General features: G+C 46.4%; 1 protein-coding gene across 8 annotated transcripts in view; it reads right to left on the bottom strand.

Moving 5' to 3' along the window:
* The window catches only part of EPB41L1 (erythrocyte membrane protein band 4.1 like 1), a 104,419-nt gene extending 82,433 nt beyond the window's left edge, over positions 1-21,986 (bottom strand). For all 8 annotated transcript variants that reach the window (XM_069077631.1, XM_069077633.1, XM_069077636.1 and 5 more), the window contains exon 1: positions 21,837-21,986. The gene's annotated coding sequence lies outside the window, so the exon portion shown is untranslated. The remainder of the gene's footprint in view (positions 1-21,836) is intronic.
* Between the last annotated feature and the right edge of the window lie 375 nt (positions 21,987-22,361).

Here is a 22,361-nt window from a genome sequence, read left to right as displayed (position 1 = left end):
AATTAATTTCTCCCCCCCCCCACACCACCTCCATTTTGTAGGTAAAACTCATCCTCTTCTTTATGCCTCCCCACCCCCCCAACTTCCAGTAAATAAAAGATAGTTTTGCAGGTCTAGGGGCAAACTGAACTGGGCCACTGAAAGGTGGACTTCACAGACAGAAATTTTGATGTAAGAAAGCTACCTAACTCAGCTGCGCAGAGGACTAACCTGGGTGAGGAAGGCTTAGGAATCACCACCTTGATTTCTTAGGGGGTTGGATAATGCACACCAATCTGAAATCCTACTGGGACAGGGTAGGAGGGAGACAATTCTACTAGGACAGTTTGGGAAGGCTACCTTGAGGAGGGGGGATCATGAGTATAGCTTTAAAAGATGGGTGGATTTTAAGTACCTTAATTTAAGCCTGTTGAGTATTTACTGAATGAGTGAATGAATGAGTTCTTTGAAAGAGAGGGAAAGCTTCGATGTATATATTTGGGGAACCGAATTCAATCCTGCCCTCCCTCTCCCAACCCCCCATCAGCAGGGATCTTCTTGGCCTCAGGAAAATTCGGGCAATAGGAAGGGCCTTCCACTCATAAATGCCAATTCCCCACCAGGAGCCAATCAGAGCCACAGGAACAGGCAGGAACCCCGGTTCCCGTGGCAACGCAGACAATGGCACCTTCTCAGTACAGGCTCCTGCTAAAAGCATTAGCGGAAAGCATTAGAGCCTGGGCTGCCTTCTCTCTGCTCTGGGGGGCCCTTCCCCTGGTTCATCCCAGAACACACATGGCAGCTCCAGCCCTAAGCCTCTCCTACTGAGGAGATGGGCTTTATTGGAGGAAGGGGAAGGTAGGAAAAGGGGACTCCCACTACCATCAACCCTAATGTAAGTGGGGTGAGATGGAGATGAAGACTTGTAATGAAGAGCTCACACACAACAATTCCTGACCCTCCAACCTCCCCAAGGAAAAACAGGGGCCAAGGGGAGAGACAGGCATTCATCCTAGAACAGGTTTATGGGAGCAGCCACATATCCACCTTAGATGGCACCTTAGATATCAGAGATCTGGTATGATAATTAGGAGATAAAGAGTCAAGTATCAGCTCTATTAATCACTAGCTGAATGACCTTGGGTAAATCTCTTCCTTCTCTGGGTCTCAGTTTTCCTTATTCTCTTGTAAAATGTTGTTATTCACTCATGTCTACCTCTTTATGACCGTGTGAACCATATTGTCCATGGGGGTTTCCTTGGTAAAGATACTTGAGTGGTTTGCCATTTCCTTCTCCAGTTCATTTTACAGATGAAGAAACTGAGGCAAATAGGGTTAAGTGACTTGCCCAGTATCACACAGTAGTGTTTGAGGTGATATTGGAACTCAGTCTTCCTGACTCCAGGCCCTACACTCTATCCACTTTGCCAAAATAAGAAAACTTAAAATGATGGTTTCTCAGGGTCTCTAATACAATGATTCAGCCCCACCAGGGCTGGTCAAACCGAATACTTCACCAGTAGTTAAAGCTACCATTCACCCTCAGGCCCTTTCTGAAAGACTCTTGCTTCTATCCTATACCCTGAGTCAGAGACAAAACTCAATGAGCCAGAACAGTTTCCCTTAGATCTCAGGACCCAGATGAGCCCAGTCTATATCAGTTCTGGCTCCAGACTGGACAGGGAAGGTTCCTACCATGAATGCACATAGGATACCCTATCAGTAAAAAGTCTCTCCCAGTGAGACCCATAACTAGGAGTTTTTACAACTAGGATAAGAACCACAAACTGCATCCAGTTGGCAAGGGATCCATGAAAGGCAGGAAAAGAGAAAAGAGGGATCATCAGCTGGCCATCTGGTGACTTCTTAATTTAAAGATTCTCACTAAGTAAATACTAAGCTCTGTTGTTTCTACCTGATGAAGGATCTCAAGTGTTATCAATGTTCTAGAAATCTGGTGACTCACTCTGCCCTAAGTTAAGGATCTGCCCCTAGTGACTTTACCTGATACAGGGAGGTAGGAGAGTAGGAGGGTAACTTCAGACATTTGACAAGGATTCTCCATATGAGTGGGAAACAAAAAAATGTTTCATCCTAACTCTCAATTACCCAGAAAGTTCAATCTCCCAGAATCTTTCCTGGGAGTATTTGAGCTGATCTGACTCCCCATCCTATTTTACCTCCAAAATCAGTGCCCCTCAGATCAATGCAGAACTGATGACAAGTCTCTGAAGTCTGAGATCCCATAGCACCTGAAGGACAATTCAGACTCCACTTCCCCCCTGGAATACCACAAACATCCTTGTCCCTTTGAACTCGGATCTGACCTAGTTTTGCTAGTTAATTCCTGCTTAGTCCCTTATTTGGTCCCATGTCTGCAACTTATCCCTCTAGTCAGAGGAAACTGAGGGCCCAGAACTGGGTGACCCATCACCTTTTCCTCTGGAATTTTCTGCTCTGTTCCCACCCCCTCCCAGCTCCACCCTTACCAGAGGGCGGGCCTGTCACTGCCAGCTACCATAGTCCTCCCAAGAGTAAATGCCCAGAGACAGAAAGACTGGCATGTCTCAACCTGTTGTGTAGGTGTACTGGGGTGAGTGTAAGGCCACACACGGCCTCTGTCTTTCCCCTACCACCACTACCATCACCATGCAGGTCCAAAACCAGTTTACCCAAGGAAGAAAAGGGCTTCCCCTCCTAGCCACAGGGTATCAGGTTCTCCTAGACAAAAAACAATTTTCTTCCTCAGTCCTCTCCCTTATCTAAGACCTGGGCATATAGTCCAAGACCTGGAACATTATGCCATTATCATTCAGAAAGAATGCTGAAGCATTATACCAAATATCTGGATTTGAATTTTGGCTCTGCTATGTACCCCTTGTGTATGATCTTTGGTAAGCCCCTCTCTGGGTTTCTAGGGAGTTGGAGTAGATGGTTTAGTCCCATATGACTCTGCCATTTTGCAATCCTATGATTCCCACCTAAGTGACCTTTCAATTGCCTGGGGGAAATGACTTGGGTTGTTTGGAGTCTTCTCTTGCATTATCAAGGGTCCCTGGAAGAAGAGAACAACTGGGTCCTGGGAAAAGTAAGTTCTGAGCTCAAAAAACCAGCCTTTCCAGCCTGACAGGAGCCAAACAGCTCAAAAGAAAATGTATACATTTATCTTTGTCAAAGCCCTTTTCTATCCATTTCATCATTTAATCCTTGCAAACACCTCTGTGATAAGGTCTACTACCCCTGGGCCTCAGTTTCTCCATTTAAAAAATGAGAAAGTTGGACTAGATGAGCCCTTTGAGTCTGACACCCTGTGTTCTAATGTCCCTTCCAGAGGACATGCTATGATTCTATCCTCATTACAGATGGAGAAATTGAGGCTTAGAGATGAGAAACGACATTCCCAAGGTCACAGTTAATCAGTGACAGACCTTATAACTGCCAGTCCAGTGCTCTTTACCTTATACCACATAGCCTAAGCTTTAGGAAGAAATCCAGAATCACTGATCAGGAAAACAGATAAGAAATGAGATAGGGAAAGTAATTGAGGCTGCTAAGTCCTGCCTCAGTCTCCTCCAGTATTTCCTCAGAGAGCCATTGGACCCTGTGGGCATGTGTGGCTTCATTGAGTTCTGGAAAAGCCCCAAGGCAGGGCAGGGAAGGGAGCCCAGCTATGAGGTTGTCAAACCAGTCTTTGCAAAACAGGAGAGCAGCCAACAGGCCAGAGGGGTTGCCTGCCCATTGAGTTGGAGGGAGGAGACAGAGAAGAGAAGAAGGGAGAGGGCAGGGGACCTAATGAAAAACTCTCTCTCCCTGGCCACCCACAGCCCAGCTCAAACAAGCCAGGCACAGGAAGAAAGGATAGAAAGGGAAGGCCAAACACAGGCTCCAGCATTTCTTCAGACAGTTCCTTCACACCAGAAACCATATTGCTGTCCAGGAAAAATCCCAGGACACAGGGGTCTGGAAGACTCCAAATTATTTGACTCCATTTGTTCAGAAATCTAAGCTCCCTCAATTTACTCCTACCTCCAGTGGTAGCTGGAAGGAACTTGGGATATCAAGATCATTTTACAGGAAGAAAATGAGGCCCAGAAAAGTCAAGAGAAGTGAGATAGTGGCAGAGCCAAGACTCTAGAACCAGTCTCCTGGTTCCTTTACCCGGCATTTATTCTGCTGCATCACTCAACCTTTCTCCTATCCTACACCATACAAGTTGTCAAATGAATCTTCCACAAGCATAGATCTGACTCTATTTCCCTCACTCAAAAGCCTTCAGCAATTGCCCAGAAACCAAAATCCTAACCCTGGAATTCCAAATAAATAGCAATACCAAAGCGTTCCATATCAAATGGGAAGAGCAGACCCTACTTTGGGCTGCAAAGACAATTTGCTGCTGCCACTGAAGAGATGGGACAGATGGGGAAGAAAAGAAATAAGCATTTATCTAGTGCCCACTATGGGGAACCTGCAGCTTCAAGGCCACATGTGGCCTTCTAGGTCCTCAAGTGTGTGGCCTTTTGGCTGAATACAAACTTCACAGAACAAATCTGGATTCCGTCAAAGGGCCACACTTGAGGACCTAGAGGGCCACATGTGGCCTCCAGGCCACAGGTTTCCCACCCTACTTTTTACTGCTATTCTCCCATTTGATCCTTACAACAACCCTACAAGGTAGGTGATATTATTATCCCCATTTTTACAGTTGAGGAAACTGAGGCTGAGAGAAATTAAGTGATTTGTCTGGGTTCAAAGAACTCTTGTTTGAGGCTGAATTTGAATTCAGATCTTCCTGAGTTCCTGGACTCCAGCTAGGTACACCAGCTGGCTGCCTCCCTCTGGGAAGACAGAAACCAATGAGGGAACAGACCACGGAGGGAGCAGGAATAGGAGTCTTCCCAAGCCTCTGACTTGTCCTGATCTCTTCTGATAATTGGGGCCTTTCCCAAATGGAAACTTTGTATCCCTAGGAAGGACACAGTGTCCACCATTCTGCTACATGCTATACCGCCTGCCCAGTAACCAGACAACTTTCCCAGGGCAATTTTGTGTCTAGTTAGGACAAGGAAATAGCAGTAACAACAACAGATTTACTATGGTCTGTCTGTGAAATCAACTCACTTCTAGCTTCTCTTGCAACTTAAAGCACTTTCCTCCCAAACCATCCTATATAGTAGATAACAATAGGACACAATAATGATGATATTGATATAGTAGTTTAAAGTTTGCAAAGTACTTTACATATATTTTCATTCAACCCTTAAAATACCTTGTAACAGAAATTTTGTTATTCCCATTTTATAGAGGAGAAAACAGGTTTTCTAGAGAGGTTACTACATTGCCCAGGGTCACAAAACTAGTAAGTGTATGAGATTAGATCTGAACCCAGGACTTCCTGGCTCCCAGTTCAGTGTTGTATCTACATTTTATAGATGGGCATGCTGAGACCCACTAAAAGGAAGAGAACTGCTCAATCTCACACATCATGCATCAGTTAAAACTCCAACTTAAACCCAGGCCTCATTACTCCAGGAGTATGCCCCTCTCATTGCATCACAGCATTACTTAACCCTTTTGTGCCTCAGTTTCCTTATCTGTAAAATGGGAACGATTTCACATTCCATCATTAGGTTGGTGGGGCATTTAAAAAAAAACTCTCATCAAACACCTCTGGTGACAGATTTAGAGGAAAGAAAACACTGAACAATGGGCAGCTTAGGAAAGGCTGCCTGGGACCTCTGTGAACTAGAGAAGACCCGTAGGTCAGGCAACACTAGGTCTGGCCAGAAAAGCCCAGATAGGAGAGGATGGTCTACTCTCAGCAACATGGACACCTCAACTGGCTCAAATACACCTTTGTCTTCCTTTGGAAAATGTCCACACCTTGTTTTTGAAAGACCTTATCTCTGAAGCTGCTTCCGTGAAACCTTGACAGCTACCTACCACACCTCACCAAGAGGGCAGCAAGAAGGCAGCCCCAGGTCCTTGTCAGCAGCACCTAGGCCCCCAGGAGAAGTCATCTGCCTAACTGTAGTGAAAAACATCCTACCCATTTTCAGGAGGAGAAACCAAGGCCAAGACCTTTATTCCATTACCAAGAAAGAGGGGCAACTAGGTGGCTCAGTGGATAGATTGCCAGGCCTGAAATTAGGAAGACCTGAGTTCAAATCCAACCTCAGACACTAGCTGTGAAACCATGGGCAAGTCACTTAACCTGTTTGCCTCAGTTTCCTCATTTGTAAAACGAGCTGGAGAAAGAAATGGCAAACCACTCCAGTCTCTTTGCCAAGAAAACTCCAAATGAGGTCACAAAGAGTCAGACACGACTGAACAACACCACCAAGAAAAAATCAGGCTGGAATGCTAGAGAAATGCTTTAGGGGATTGGGGAGGTCAGGGCTTGTGCCCATGCACATGAGTGCACGCTTGCACACAAACACACACCCTGTTATGCATAGACAAAAAAGTAGAATAAGATCCAAGTGAAAGAATAAGAAGAGTCCCCTAGAGGAACTCATATCCATCCTCATCACTTTGTTGTTATTTGTCCTTCTTTCTCAAAGAGGACCATGACGTCAGGAAGATGGTGACATGACTTGCAAATGAATCAGATTTGAGGAAGGGAGGGCATGCAAAGTCACCAGCCTCACTCTCTCCTCCAGAGTCATCTGGGTCCAGAGGCAAGGTATACACCAGGAAGACTGGAGATCCCCCTCCCCCACCCACCCCCATTGTGCAGATGAGCAAACAGAAGCCCAGAGAGGAGAAATGTTTTGCCTGGAATCCTACAGGTCAGAGACATAGACAAAACAAGAACCTGAGGTCTCCTGGCTCCCAGCCTAGTGATCTTTGCCCTCTACTCTGCTTCCTCATTCAGATGAAGAGGAATGCAGCCTCACAGGATCACAGAACTAAGGCTGGAGTTTATTGAGTAGGGGCATAACGGAGTCAGACCTTCCCTTAGGGAAAATGACTTTGGCACCACATAAGGGTGGATTAGAGAGGGTAAAGACTGGAGGTAAGGAGATCAGTTATGAGGCTATTACAATACTCCAGTGATAGCCTGAATTAGGGAGGTACCTATCCACTAGAGATAAGAGGGTATTGTGGAGATAGAAACAAGATCTGGTAACTGATTGAATACATAGGATAAGAAAGAGGAATTGAAGAGGGCACTGAGGTTGTGAACCTGGGTAACCAGAAAGATGGTGGTACCCTTGATAAAAGAGAGAAATGAAATCTCACAGGGAGAGGGCGAAGTCAAAGCCCAGTTCTGCCAGCTTCTCAACCACACAGGACTGAGAGGCCTCAAAGAGCCCTAACTCTGTGTCTACCACACATGCAGAGCTGTTAGGCATGGGACTTGCCCCTGAATAACAAGGCTTTTCTCAACTTCAGAGTTCCCACTCACATAGGCCTGAAAACTTCCCTAAGCAGCATGAGATCTAGATTCCAGTAAGATGCTCCCCTGGCCACAAGTCCTTCAAATCACAGAATCTCAGAGCTGGGAGACTCCTAGAGACCATCTAGGCCCATACTTTGACAGAGGAAGAGAATGAGGTCCAAAGAAGGAAAAGGATTTACCCAAGATCACACAGGGAGTCAGACTCACTGTAAAAAGAGTGTTAGGGAACTGGAAACAGAAGTAGATGACCCCTAATTCAGTAACAGCTGAACAATCTGCAGTACTTTAATGTAGTAGAATATTACTGTGCTGTAAGAAATGAAGAACAGGATGAGCACTGAGAAGCACAGAAAGACTTATATGGACTGATGCAAAGTGAAGTAAACAGAGGCAGGAAAATAACAAAGGTCTCAACCACACAAATAGAACAACCACAAAACTACTGAAACAAAAAAAATAATAATAAATTATAAATTAACTTACATTATAAAGACCAAACTTTACTCCAAACACATGAGAAGACAAGTATGCTCTGTAAAGGTGGGGAGGGAATTTACAGGCATGCAACCATGCAACCCTGTCCAAATTTTTAAGATGTGTTGATTGGGGCAGCTAGGTGGTACAGTGGATAGAGCACTGGGCCTGGAGTTCAAATTGGACCTCAGATACTTACTAGCTGTGTGAACCTGGCCAAGTTACTTAACCCCAATTGCCATAAAAAAAAAAAAAGATGTGTTGATCAATTTTGCTTAACTTTTTCCCTTTTCTTCCTCTTTATTGACATAAAGGATGGCTGGGTCAGGGAAGGAAAGCAGGTGATATAAAAGCAAAAGTTATCACTAAAATCTTTTTTTTTCCTTTTAAAAACTAAATTCAGCAGGGCAGCCAGTCGGGATGACCTGGGATCAAATCCGGGCTCAGATACTTAGCACCACACCCAGAAATGACTGGCCTTGTAACCTTGAGCAAGTTACTTAACCCCAATTGCTTTAAAAAAAAAACAAACTAAATTGAGAGGAAGGAAATTTTGGTAGTTCTAGCTCTATGCACTTTCTATGTGTGACCCTGGGCAAGCTGCTCAATCTCTCTGTGTCCATTTTCTCATTTGGGTTTGAACCTTGGCTCTCCCAATTCCCTACTGAATGACCTAGGGCAAGGCATTTCCCTTCTCTGAGACTCAGTTTCCTCATCTGTAAAGTGGGACTAGTACTACTATTACTCTAGTTGTAACACTACTATTTATCCCATAAGCTCTTCTGAGGAAAGTGTATTAGCAGTGGTGATGTCAGGACTCAAACTGGGATCTCTTGATCCCCCAGTCCAGGTTTCTTATAACCATAGTGTTGCCCTTAGAAGTCTGTTCCCAGTGACTAGTGCCTCTTGTGTCCCTATTTGGAATTTCAGAGCAAGGTGATATGAGTCAAGGTGACTCCCTAAAGCTGTCTCTCTGTCTGAGACTTGGGTTCACCTCAGGGCCCTAAGAGGAGAAAAGCAGACAAGTGCTGAATAGCAGCAGAGAAGAGAAAAGACAGCTGGGGCCCAAGGAGCACTTACCCCAGCCTCCAGCTCCCTGAGGGATGGGGATGTTGCTCAAGTACCAGAAAAGGCAGAACACAGGGTCAGTTCCCTGGCCCTGACATCATCACCACCATCAGCACCATCGTAAATAGCATTTATATTGAGTTTCAAGGTTTGTCAAGCACTTTACAGATATCTCATTTCATGCCTGCAACAACTTTGGGAGGTAGGTGTTATTATTATCCATTTCATGCCTGGACTTGGTTTGGCTCTACCATCAACCTAAAGTTCTTCATGAGCAAATCATTTGCCTCCCTTGGCCTTAGTTTCCCAATCCATGAATTGAGGATAATCTGTGCCTTGTATAAGATGGCTTAGACACAGGAGTCCATGCTACTGAGGAGGCCTGGAGATCCTAGGCCACATAATTGCATTTACCCAGACAACCATTTATTAAGCTCCTACTCTGTGTAAAGTTGCATGCTAGGGTCTGAGATGATAATATTTCATATCTGAAAGGTCTTAGACATTCAAGTTCTCTATTTGATTCTCTACAATAACCCTACCAAGAAGGCAAAACAGGTTTCATTCACTGTCTCCATATCCTCTTTCCTCTGGAAGAAGGTCTGGAGAGCCAGGATTTACCCAAGATCACCAAGGAAGTTCTAGCTTGCAGAACCAGGACTCAGGTAGGTGTCTGCTGACAGCAGGTATTCTTGCCAAGTTGCCCAGAGATGTGTCCTAGAATATTTTATAGATGAAGAAACTAAAGTCCAGTAAGTGACTTGCCCCAGAAGGCCCAGCAGGTTAGGCGCAAAGCCAGCACTAGCACAAGATCTCTTGAAGAGAAGTCTAGGGCTCTCCCTACCTCCAGAGGCTTATTTTGTGAATCTGAGGACAGGGAGTGGAATGGAATACATCCAGGCTTCTGGATGGATCTAACAGAAGGAGATACTCTTATAATCTCATAGTAGGGAGAGAACTCAGACTCAGAGAACATCTAATTCAACTCAACCCGGTAGAGTGATCTCCTCCATCACATTTCTGACAAGGGGCCATTCCTGGGGAACCATGGGGAACTCAAGCCACTGCCTCTCTCCCAGGACTGGTAGGAGGGAATAAGCATTTATTAAACACCTACTATGTGCCAAACTAAGCACCTTAATTTCATTTGATCCTCACAACAACCCTATGTGGTAGGTGATATTATCCTCATTTTCTATTTGGGGAAACTGAGGCAGAAAACAGTTAAGTGACTTGACCAGGATCAGTAAGTATCTAAGGTTGAATTTGAACTCAAGTCTCCCTGACTCTAGGCCTAGTATTCTAACTACTGCACCACCTCATTGCCTTTTCTACAGACAGAAGAAAAAATGTCCTGAGTTTCCTTCTACTTCCCCCCTCTCTCCCCTTTCTTCCCACTACTAGCCCCAATCCTCCCCCTTCCTCCAAGATCCAGCTTAATTCCAGGCCCTCCCAGCTCTCCCTTCTTTCCACAGTACTTAGAGGGGCATCAGACACCAGAGACACCACAATACATCAGAAGGCATTAGAATTTTAGGAATGGAAGGACCTAGAGCCAATCAGTTTCCATCTCCAATCTTTTCTGGAGTTCCAGAAGTGTTCACCATAGATCCAGCCTCTCATCCTGACCTCCTGACTTTTTCTTGATCCTCTCCCCATCCCCACCAAGGAGCAACTCCTGTACCAATCCTAAAAAAATAGAATGAAAGCTTAATATGTCAGCACCCTGATCTAGAAGTCAGGGAACCCGGGCACTGCAAGTTTCTTGCCCTCTCTAGACTTTAGGTTTCCTCTGGGTAAAACAGGGGTATTGTCAAGACAGTCCCTGAGGACCCTTCCATTTTTAACATGCCATAATCCCATGATTCAATCCCTCTAGGACCAACCATCAACCTCTGACATGTTCAATGAAGGCACCACAAATCACCAAGAGACAGCTGCTCCACAACTCAACAACCCCCACCCCACCCCAATCTCTGGTCCCTGAAAGCCAGAATGACTGGTAGTCACTTCCTTCTCTTCTACCAGTGACCAGGCCACTTTGGAAAGAACCAACTGGTGTGTCAGAGTTCCCAAAAAATGTGGAAAAATAATCCCTGCCCTGCTTCCCTCGCCACCACTATGTCTGTGGAAACATAATCTATAATAGTAATGACACTAATCTAACCTGCTGGACTAGGTCAACCTTCCCAGGTAATATGGGCCCAGTTTAAGAGTAGCCTTCTAGAGACAGTTTCTCAGTTCAAAGGAAGGATTCCTCTTTCAGGCACTGCATCTAACAGGCCAGGCAGATGTTAGCTACTTAGAGAGAGATAGTCCTTGTAATATTAGCCACCTCCTTACAGCTAAGATCCCACAGAAAGGGACCTAGGCAACCAAGAAAACCTATCTTTTGCCTGGTAACTTTCTGTATCTCCCTTCTCCACTCTCCTCACCAAAAGCCTCTTATCATCCTATCTGATGGGGTCCCAGGGGCTGGCCTGGGGTCACCCAGGTGGGATTGGCTGTAAGGTAGGGAGAGGAGTAGCAGTCAAGCAAAGAGGGGCCAGCCCTGGGGGGAGCAGCAGGTCAGAGCCAGACAAAACTGGAGGGCTCAAACTCTTCCCCACCCCCAAATGGGAGCAGTCTTCAATGCCAGCCTCTTTCCTTTAGTGTAGTACAGTAGGAAGGGCAATAGATTTGGAGTCAGAGGTCCTCAGTTTGAATCCTGACTCCTGGCTCTGTAGGTCTCAGTTTCTTCATATATGAAATAAGGAAATTGAACTCGGTGATGATAATGATAATATTAATTGCCAACATTTCAATATAGTTCTTTAAGTTTGGTAAAAACACTTAACAAATATCTCCATCCCCACAAAAACCTTAAAGGACAGGTGCTATTATTATCCCCATTTTACAAATGAGGAAACTGAGGCACGGGGAGCTTAAGTGACTTATCCAGGATCACAGATCCTGTGTCTGAGTAAGTGTCTGAGGTTGGATTTGATCTCAGTCCAGGTCCTAAGTGTTTTCCACTGTGTCACCTGGATATCCTTTAAAGTCCCTTCCAGCTCTGTATCTATGATCCTTCTCCCTCCTTCTTTTGTCCCCAGTCCCTCTGTCCTTCACTCTCTAAGTCAAGCTTTTGTTTGGGAGAAACTCTGCCCCAGTTTTGGATTAACAATTAACTCTAGTAACTCAGGCTAGTTTCTGTTCCAGGTGTGGCCTGTTCTTGCTCCTGCAGAATATAAGTGTGGGGGAAAGGGGAAAAGAAGTCAAACAGCCCCATCCCCTTTCCTGCAGAGGTGGCAGATGGACACAAAATAGGCCTTCCCTCCTGGTCTAATGGATCTGGCCCCACCTAGGCTGTCCCATGGCTGCTCAAATGGTCCAACAGACAATAGCCTAGAGACCCCTCACAGCTTGCCACCTGAAACCTCCATCATCCAGTCCCACTCTATTTGCCACACACACACACACACACACACTCTCCTCTCTCTCTCTCTCTCTCTCTCTCTCTCTCTCTCTCTCTCTCTCTCCCCCCCCTTCCTCTCCTCTAGTACCTCTGAATGCTCCCAGCCTTTCTCCCTCCTCCTCAGCCTATCCTAATCATTGCCCTCTCCACCTCCTTTAAGAAGATTCAGGAAGTCAATGCTGGACTTCTTAAAACAACTCCAGCCCTTAGTCTGTACCAGGTCTCTGAAGTCCCAGACTCTCAGGGACAGCACATGGCATTATACCATGAGGGAGAAAGCAGGAAACCTAAAGAGCTGTGAGACTCCTGGAAAAGTCCCATTTCTATCCATTTCTGGTCTTCCAACTCCCACCCTTTGGCAGACTAGTGAAACCTATGAACCCCTTTTCAGAATAAATGTTTTAGGTGTGAAAACTAAAATACACAGGATTACAAAGGAAACCAATTATAATGAAATACACTTAACAAAATATTAAAAAAAAAAAACAAACACAAGCCTGCTGATTAAGAATTCTTGCTTTAGATGGTCCCTAAGGTCCCCTCAATAATATTCTCATGTGCCACAATACTCCTGCCTGGTCCCTCTCCCCTCCCTTCCAATTCTCTGGTCCTTTGGGCTAGATTGGGCTATAAGAAAGAAGGTAAAAGCAAGCATATTTTTTGGAATGGCAAAGAGATCAAAGTATAAAGAGATGGGTCAACTTAGAAAAGCAGCTACTGAGGGAAGGGATGCCAAAAACCCTTCATTCCTCAAGTCCTGCCTCTGCTGGCCTCCTATCTCCTTCTTCCACCCAGCCTCCCTGCCTCCCTCCCCTTCCTTAGGTCCTAACTTAGCCCAGATTCTTCTCAGCTTCAGAGGACACTCCTGACAGGACCCTCACTAAACTCAGGTCAGCAAAGCCAATAACACAAAAGCAGAGGAAAAAGTCATTCATAACCATGTGTTAAGTGTACTAGAGAGAAGCAAAACAGGGTTTGATGTGAAGGCAAATGGGGAGGGGGGAGGCAGGGAAGCCTTCATCTTTTACCCCAAGTACAGCAGAGGACCTGGGGCATAAAAGGTCCTTAAATGTTTCGTATTTTATAGATCATAGCTAACAAGATGTAGGGTTGGAAGGTAACACAGAGACCATCCAATCCAAACTCCTCATTTTATAGTTGGGGAAACTGAGGCCCAGAGAGGGAAAGTAACTTGTGGAATACAACTAAGGAGATAGAGGTAGCATCTAAGCTGGGATTTAAAGGATGGGCAGAATGTCAGTGGGCAAATGTTGAGAGGAAGGGATGACCCAGAGGATCAGCCTATCCCAATTCCCTCTCCCCATCCCCCAATCTTTGCTAATGCCCCCTTCCCAGATAATTATTTTGTCCGGATTTTGTATTTAATTATCTGTCTTCATTCTGATAGTCTCTTCTCTTCCCCATTAATCTAAGTTCCTTGAGGACTCTTTTTTCTGTCTTGGCATACCTAGCACTAAAAACAGTTTCTGGTACATAGGAGGCATGTATTGTTTAATTTAGGACACGTGATTGTCAGAAGACTAGGAGAGATAAGGCTAGAAGGGAGGTTGGGTCAATTTGAATAGGGCTTGGAATACCTAACTAATGAATTTGAACTTTGCAGCAAGGGCCATAGGGAGGTATGAATAATAGCTCAAATTCCCATAAGGCCCATAAATCAATACAAAGTAATTTGCCTACAACAATTTTTCTGAGATAAGTAGAATGAATGTCATTCTCCCCATTTTAGAGATGAAGAGACTACCATCTCCAGAGCCCAAATGCAGCTCCTCTCAACTCTCAGTCCAAGTGAGTTTTCTACTATGCCAGCCAGGTGGCTCAGTGAGTAAGAGCACTGGCTCCAGTGTCGGGATGACCTGGATCAAATCCGGGCTCAGATACTCAGCAACACACACAGAAATAACTGGCCGTGTAACCTTGAGCAAGTTACTTAACCCCGATTGCTTTAAAAACAAAAAACTGAGATTTTTGAGCAAGGGCCACAAGACTATACAGAAGCCTTCTTAGGGGACCCTCCTACATGAAAGAGTAGCTGCTACTGCTGTGTGAGGGAAAAGAGAACCAATTCAGGGAGGTCAATTTCCTCTTGCCTCATACTCCAGAGTGAAGATAACCTATCCTAGTACACTTTGGAACTGCTAGAGGATCTCAAAGCACTCCACCTCTCTCCATCACTAGGAATTTTTTTTTTGAAGGTAGATCATTTGCCCAGGTAGAAGAGAAAAAAAAAAAGCCACTGGCATTAGAGCCAAAAACTCAAAGACTGAAGTATTGGGAAGAGTCCTAGGCTAGGAGCCAGGAGACCCAAGTTCCCATCCAGAATCTGTCAATGACTTCCTGAATGACTTTGAACAACTCTCTTCCCCTGGCTGGGCCTCCATTTCTCCATCCATAAAATGAGAGGGTTGGACCGAGAGGCAGGATGTTGCCCTGGAAAGAACAATGGGTCTTCAATCTAAGCACAGGACCTGGATTTGAATCCTGACTCTGCCTTTACTACCTGGGTGACTTCTGGGCAAGTTGCTAAATCTCTCTAGGCCTCAGTTTCCTCCTCTGTAAAATGAGGGGATTGAACTAAATAACTTACAAGGTCTCTTCTACTTCTAACACAATGACCTGATGACTGGATTCAGCTCTATTACATTCCTTTGGTCCCCACAACCCGATCAGCCTCCAGCACAGACCACTCTCCACCCCTCCTGATTTCTAATTCCAAAGAAAGAAAAGGAGAGAGTTAGTCACAAGCAGTTTTCTGTCATGAGGAAGAAGGATTAGATTTATTACGGATGACACCAGAGGAAAACTAAGACCAGTTTGTAAAAAGGAGTGGGGGTGGGGGGAGGGGGAGGGGAATGATAATTATGGGAAGGTGTATTTAATAACTCTCACTTCTGTAACTTTTTTCCCCATAGGTTGGTGTGTTGGAAAGACTACTGAATTTGGAGTAAAAAAAAACCCCAAACACCTGCCTTTTGAATCCAGCCTCTGCTATTAGATGCTAAGGCTTTAGCAGAAGAAAGCTAAAATTGCTTCTAGCTATAAATTCTATAAAGCCTCCAAAATCTACTACAAAGGTAGGCAGCACAGGCATCACTTTCCCCACACTATAGAGAAGGGAAAACTGAGATTTGGAGAGAGCCTGAAAGCTTTAAGTCATGTGATAATTGGCCAGTAAATCTGAGAACCCCAGTTGAAGGAATCTGAATTTAGAACTGCAAGGGATCTTTAAAGATCTAGTCCAACTCTGTCATTTGACTGAGAACGTGGAGGCACCCAGGGAAAGGACGTGTCTAGAACTACCCAGGTGGCAAGAACTAAAATTCAAACCCAGTTCCTTTGAGCCCAAATCGAAGGTTCCCACCCCCCAACCTCTCTTCCAACACACAGTATACTCCTCTTATTTCAAGCAGAAGAAAAAGAATGAAAATAAGAGGTATAAAAAAAAACCAGAATGGGCTGCCCCAGAGATAATGAGCTCCCTGTCACTGTAGGCCTCCAAGGAAGAGATGCCATGACCCCTTTGTCAGGAATGTTATACAGGCGATGCCTGCATCAGACAAAACATTGGATTAATTTTGTGGCACTGTGAAAACAAGGAAAACTGGACTGCCAGTCAAGGAACCTGGGTTTAACTCCCCCATCTGACACTCTCTGTGTGACCTTGGGCAAGTCTCTCTAGGCCTCAATGTCTTCATGTGTAAAAAGAGAGGCCTGGACATGATGGCTCCTGAAGCCTCTTTAAGCTGAGTTTAAGGCTGTATGATCACCTCTGTGGTCCCTTCTAGCCCTGAGATTCTATGATTCTAGCCAAGGGGGAGGGAGGGTAGAAAAAGGGAAGGAGCAGTGTTCTCATTTGAGTAACAGAACAAGATGATTTGGCCCAAACACTGACAGGACAAAATGTCTCTTCTTTCTAATTCCTTCCTGGGGCCTTGAATATTCCTGAGGCCAGGGAAAGATGGGAGGCTAGAAACAGCCTCAAAGAGATGCTCTCCAGTTTTAAATGAAGACATTCATGAGGAGAGTTACCTCAGCTCCAATCTCCTCCCCCTCACCCCTCCTCCATAGGCCTGGCAGAGGAGGCAACTGCAGGATTGATAACAGAACAACCTCCCCATTCACCAGCCAGGGTGGGAGAGGGAAGGGACAGAGGCTTCTCTTTCACCAGGGGCCCAGGCCCCTCTCCTGGCCAGGGGACCCAAAGGACAAAGGCCAGGTACCCACACACTCAGCACCCCCACAGGGCCCCACAACTATTCATAGGCATCCACTAACACCTCCAGAAAGTAACACCAGACACAGGCTGTAAACAGAGCAAGCCAAACAAACTAGCTGTGTCAGTGGCCCAGTACCTCCCTGGCTATGGAACCTTGGTCCCCTCTGCTGCTACAGGAAGGGGCTAGACTCTACATTCTTAGAAGTCTCTTCTAGACCTGAAGTTCTATAATTCTTTGATACTAAAGCATGAGGGCACAACCTCTGAGTATAGTGAGAAGGTGTGCAGAGAAATGAAAGCTCAGTGAGGCGGGGAGGAAGTATTCAGGGATGTCTTCCAGGAGGGAACTTGACTGGGAACTTCACAGGAGTTGGAGCTCATCTTTGACAGAAGGCACCAAGGACAGCTCAGTTTGATTCCACAAGGGCTAACATCCCTTCCATATACTGAGCTCAGCTCAGAGGTTGGGCAGAGGAAACCCCAGAAGAGCCAAGCCTCGGGGAGGCTCAATTTTGAACAATCAAACAATCAATCAATAAGTGCTTAATGAGACATTAACTACAAGCTAGGATCTGTGTAAAGGCCCAGGGATACAAAGAAGAAGCAGTCCCTGCCCTCACAGAGCAAATAAGTTAATGAGCAAGACAAAAGATATGTAAATAGGTATAAACAAGATACATACACAGAATATACATACATGCATTTCTAGAATGTATTCAAAGTAATCTTAGAGGGGAAAAAGCTAGAAGCTGGGAGGGGCCGGGTGGGGTTCTGGGAAAGGCCTCCAGCCTAAAGGAAGCCTGAGATGCTAAGATATGAAGAGGGAGAACATTTCAGATATGCAGACAGCCAGTGTAAAGGTAAAGAGATGGGAGAGGGAGGATCTGGCATGAAGAACACCAAGTAGTCTAGTATGGCTGGAAGGAGGGATAGTAAAATAAAAGAATATTGGAAAGACAGGAAGGGGCCAAGTTGTAAAGTGTTTTATATGCCAGAAAAGAGGCGTTTATAGGGAGCCACAAGTTCATGGAACAGTAGAAGGATATGGTCAGACCTGTACTTTAGGAAAAATCAGTTTGGCAGATGTGTAGGAGATAAACTGAAGAAGGGAAAGGTTTGAGGTAGGGAGAACAGCTCAATTAGGAGACTATTTCAATAGTACGAGAGAGGGATGAGAGTCTGAACTAGGTAGAGGGATATGATTCCCCCAGAGGAAACAAGGAAAGCACATAAACCAGCCAGAGAACCAAGGTCTGGAATTCAGATGCTGAATTGTAGGATCTAAAAAGCAAAATATCAAAGAAGGATTAAATGTTAGGTAACTCCCATTTCCATATCACTTTGAGGTGTACAAAGAAGGAAGACAATACATTCTCATTTTAAAGAGGAAAAGTGACTTGCCCCAGTCTGACAGCTAATGTGTGCTGAAACCAGAACAGGAACCTTGGTCTTCTAACTCCAAATCCAATGGGACTTGGAGAACAATCTCTGAAGGCTTCCAGGAAAAAGGCAGGCTTGAATAGGCTTTGAAAGAAGGGTAGGAATGAGGAAGAGGGAAATGACAGAGTATGTACCTTCATCTTTGTTAGAGTCTCCCCTAGTAGAAGAGATCTGTCCTGAGTCCCCACCCCACACACACATACTCTCATCCTTCCCTTCTTTTAGGCAGAACTAATTGGACCACTGCTCTCCCAGAAATTCAGAAGCAAAATCATAGATTTACAGCAGGAAGGGACCTTAGAGGTCATCTGGTGCAACCACCTCATTTTACAGATGAGGAAACCAAGGCTTAGCCCCTATTAAGTGATTCACCCAAGGCAACAGCCAGAATGTCAGAAGTGGGATTTCAACTCAGGTCTTCCTGACTCCAAGTTCAGCACTCTACCCATTAGACCATACTGCCTACTTGATGGGAACCTCTTACCCAGCACTGTCCCTCCCCTCACCTACCTCAAGGCCCAAAAAAGATCTGGATAGGGGTGGATAGGCAATATATTACAGGAATTTCTGTCCTACCCTTTCCTGGGGATTAAAAGGGAGAAAGATGGGAAGCAAGTATGCCTTGAGGTAGATGGGTGGAAGGAAGGACTGGAAACCTCGCCTTAGGATTTGGCCACCAGGGCTTTGGGACCCAGGGCCAATCTCATGTGGGTGAGAAGGGAGACCTAGGGTGTGTGAAAGGGAAGAGAAGAACAGCTTAACCAGAACACTGGGTGAAGGCAGTGACTGAGAAGAAAGAAAGAGGGTGGCTTCACCCTTGGCAAACAAAAGCTACTATGGAACGAATCCTAAAATCAGAATGTCACAGCCACCAAAGGCCTTTAGTGATTAGTTAGGTTAGCCCTCATTTCAAAGGACCTGATGCAAAGCAAAAAATCCTTAATATGGAGTCAGAGGTCCTGGGTTTGAATCCTGGCTACCATGTGACCTCAAACAAGTCAATTAACCACCCTAGACCTCACTTTCTTCATCTGTGAGATGAGAGGGTTAGACAAGATGGTCTCTGATGTTCCTTCAGACCCTATCTTTTCCAACAGGGATTTTTATCAAGCCAAACTACCTTTATTCTCTGTATACTTGATTTTTTGAATCTCATTTAGGATTTTACATTTATCCCTATTCAATTCCATGTTATTAAATTATTCTAACCCAGGGATTCTTAAACTTTTTTTTTTCAAGGACCCCTTCAGCAATCTAGGGAATGGATGCCATTCTCAGAATCATGCTTTTAAATACATAAAGTAAAATACACAGGATTATAAAGTCAATTATATTGAAATACATTTATGAGAGTATTTAAAAAAAAAAACAAGTTCACAGACCCCAAGTTAAGAACTCCTGTCAATCATTTTTAGACTCTGACTCTGTAGTCCAATTCCTTAGCTATCTATCCCAACTTCCTATAATCTACTAATCTGCAAATGTGTGTTATCTCTGCTCCTGTGCATTCAGTTCTATGCTAGGTGCTAATGAGAAGTCCAAGGGGTGAACAGCCTCCAGGAATCTCTTACCATACAAGACATGACCTAAGTGCTAGTTAACAAAAGTAGTTCAGATAATAGATCCCCGGAATTGCTTACTTCTATGTGGGATGGTCAAGATTTCATGGAGCAGATAGAATTTAAGCTATGGAAAGTTTGCGTGGCCCAAGTCAAGACACCCCAGCCACCCCTCAGGGGTCCTGGGAGAGTGAAAAGCGCCCAAAAATTACTTCAGGACATCTATTAGGTTGAGGTGACTGAGCTATTCTGATATACACATGTCCTGATCACAACCTACACCCAGACATAGACCACAACTGGAACCCCACAACACAGACTCCTTTGGGAAACAAAGCATTCCAGTGTCAGAAATGGGCAGATCTTTAGAGACCAGAGTCCAACTCTCTCACCTTATAGAAGGGTAAAGAAAGAATCAGAAGGAAAAAAGATTTGCTCAAAGTCAAAGACTTACTTAGCAGCAGAGCTAGGACTAGTGCCCAAATCATTATCCCCTTAACCTTTTTGTGCCTCAGTTTCTTCAACTATAAAAGACAGGAGTTGGACTACATGGACTAAGGTCTCTTCCTGCTCTAAATCTAGGAACCTCTTATCTTAGGAACACATATTACATATAGGAAAGGCTACCAGGCCCAGCTTAATGACATCCATGGAGTTTTTTCTTTTCCTTCCAGAGTACCTTCTTGTCCAGATGAACATTTAAATGGTTACAGAAAGCATACAAGTCACAACAAACATAGGCATACACAGAAGTCCCTCATCCAGAGAAGAGAATTCCATCCTAGCAGCCTCAAAGGCCCCAATAATGTAGGGGAAAGGAAACTTGGGTCCTGAATTCTTCCCAGGCAGCTTCCCTAACCTGAGGCCAACTCAGCACAACTGTGGCCAACAAGAGGCAAAATGCTTTCCCTTTACATAGACCTATATGCATGCAGATGTCTCCCCTCTCCTTACAGATACTAGCATTACATACACACAATGACCCACCATATACAGAAATATATTTCTTATGCCCAAAGACACATATACATTCAAAGAAACACCACTCTCATCCCTTTCAACGTGGAAAAGGGCAGGGAGGGGATTCTGGGGATGGGAGGAATAGGAACACTGGCCCTTTAAGAGGGCGAGTCCCACTAGGACCAGGAAAGGTGACCGCAGCCCCAGAGCTAGAACACGGCCTGGGGCCAAAAGCTAGAGGAGTCCCCCAACCCCAAAATCCCAATTCTTGCCCCTTCCGGGGGGGGGAAGGGGGGTAAAGGGGGCGTCCAGTTGTCACCTGCTTTGCCTGAGGGGCGGAGCCCCTCCGTGGGCGGAGCCCCGCAGGTGTAGGAGTAGGAAAGGCTCCCCCCCATTTCCCCACCCCACCCTACCCCACCCACATAAATGATTTCCCCCAAGCCGGACAGCACAGGACCCGAAGCCTGCGCCGCTAATCCCCACCCCCGAGTGTCTGCAGGGGTCTCCCAGAGGGGGTTCTGCAGCCACCTCCACCAGCCCCTCCCACACAACCCCCAAATTATCAAGCCACCAAGCTCGCTAAGCTTTCCAATACACGCAGCCCACCCCAAACCTCCAACGCCCACCCCCACCAATCACACTGGAACCGTCGGCTGGGTCTCCCAGAGGGGCCCTCCGGCTGCCTCCCCCAAAGCCTTCCCAAACCTCCAGACACATACAGTTCCCAACCTCCCCCCCCACAGCCACCGCCCTCCCAATGCCTTCCCCCAAAGCCCCCCAATCTCTCAAATCCTCTACCAAAACCCAACCACCTCAGACAACCATTGCGCTCCTGAAACCTTCCTGCCTCTCCCCCCTCCCCTACAACGTCCCTCACACCCACAGCCCTATAACCTCCGAGCCCCTCAACCTCTCACCGATCCCCCCTCGCAACACATACACCGCCCATCGGTGCGGAGACAAAGCCACATACATACACACATACAATCACACGGAAACACAGACACACAAGCTGTCACACAAAATCACACACACACACACACACACCCAATGGTTCTGAAAGAACGGGGTCAGGGCTTTGGGGGGGAGTAGCCCCCCAATCCTGGGGTTTGGGTCCAGGCCTGTCACCCCCCCCCCACCTCTGCGGCGCGCATCGCCCCCTCCCCCCCCAGTGGAGCCTGGGCCGCCCCTCACTGTGTCTTAAGAAGGAGGGTATGGGGAGACGCCCCAGGGGAGGCGAAAGGTGGGGGTGGGGAAGCTGACCTGTCCGTGGTCCAGCCTCGGGCTGTCCAGCGTCCGGGACAGCGACGCTCCCGCAGCGACTCGGGCCGGAGGGACCCAGGCTCCGGGGCTCCCAGTCTCGCCTGCGCTGCGCAGATATGGCCCGCCCCGTCGGTGCCCCCCCCCCCCCCCCCCCCCCACTCCCTCTGCCCCGCCCGCCGCGCACACCCCCGGCCCCCCTCCCCCCGCGGCCCCGCCCCGGACCCTCCCCCCTGAGAGCCGGGTAGGCGAGCGCAGGCGCCGAGGAACTGCGGCGGCGGGGCCGATCCCTGTGCAAGAGTCAGGGGGAGGGAATGGGTCCTGAGGACCAGCTAGGGAGCTGCCTGCGCTCCTCAAGAGCCAAGGGTTCTAATTCCCGATCCCTAAGCGCTCCTCCTAGCTTACCTGGGCTGGGAACGCACGGCCGTCCTAGGCTTCCGGCTGCGAGATAAAGAGAACCAGAGATTCAGCCCCAGCGGGCCCCTCCCTCCTTCTCTGCCGCGCCCCCCTTCTCGAGGTAGGGGGGGA

Source organism: Petaurus breviceps, unplaced genomic scaffold (genome assembly GCF_028583685.1).
Source record: "Petaurus breviceps papuanus isolate PSGF00001 unplaced genomic scaffold, PetGlider_PUasm1.0 90994, whole genome shotgun sequence".
Taxonomy (NCBI): Eukaryota; Metazoa; Chordata; class Mammalia; order Diprotodontia; family Petauridae; genus Petaurus; species Petaurus breviceps.
Note: the sequence above shows the minus strand (reverse complement) of the source record. Positions and strands in the feature narration are given on the sequence as shown.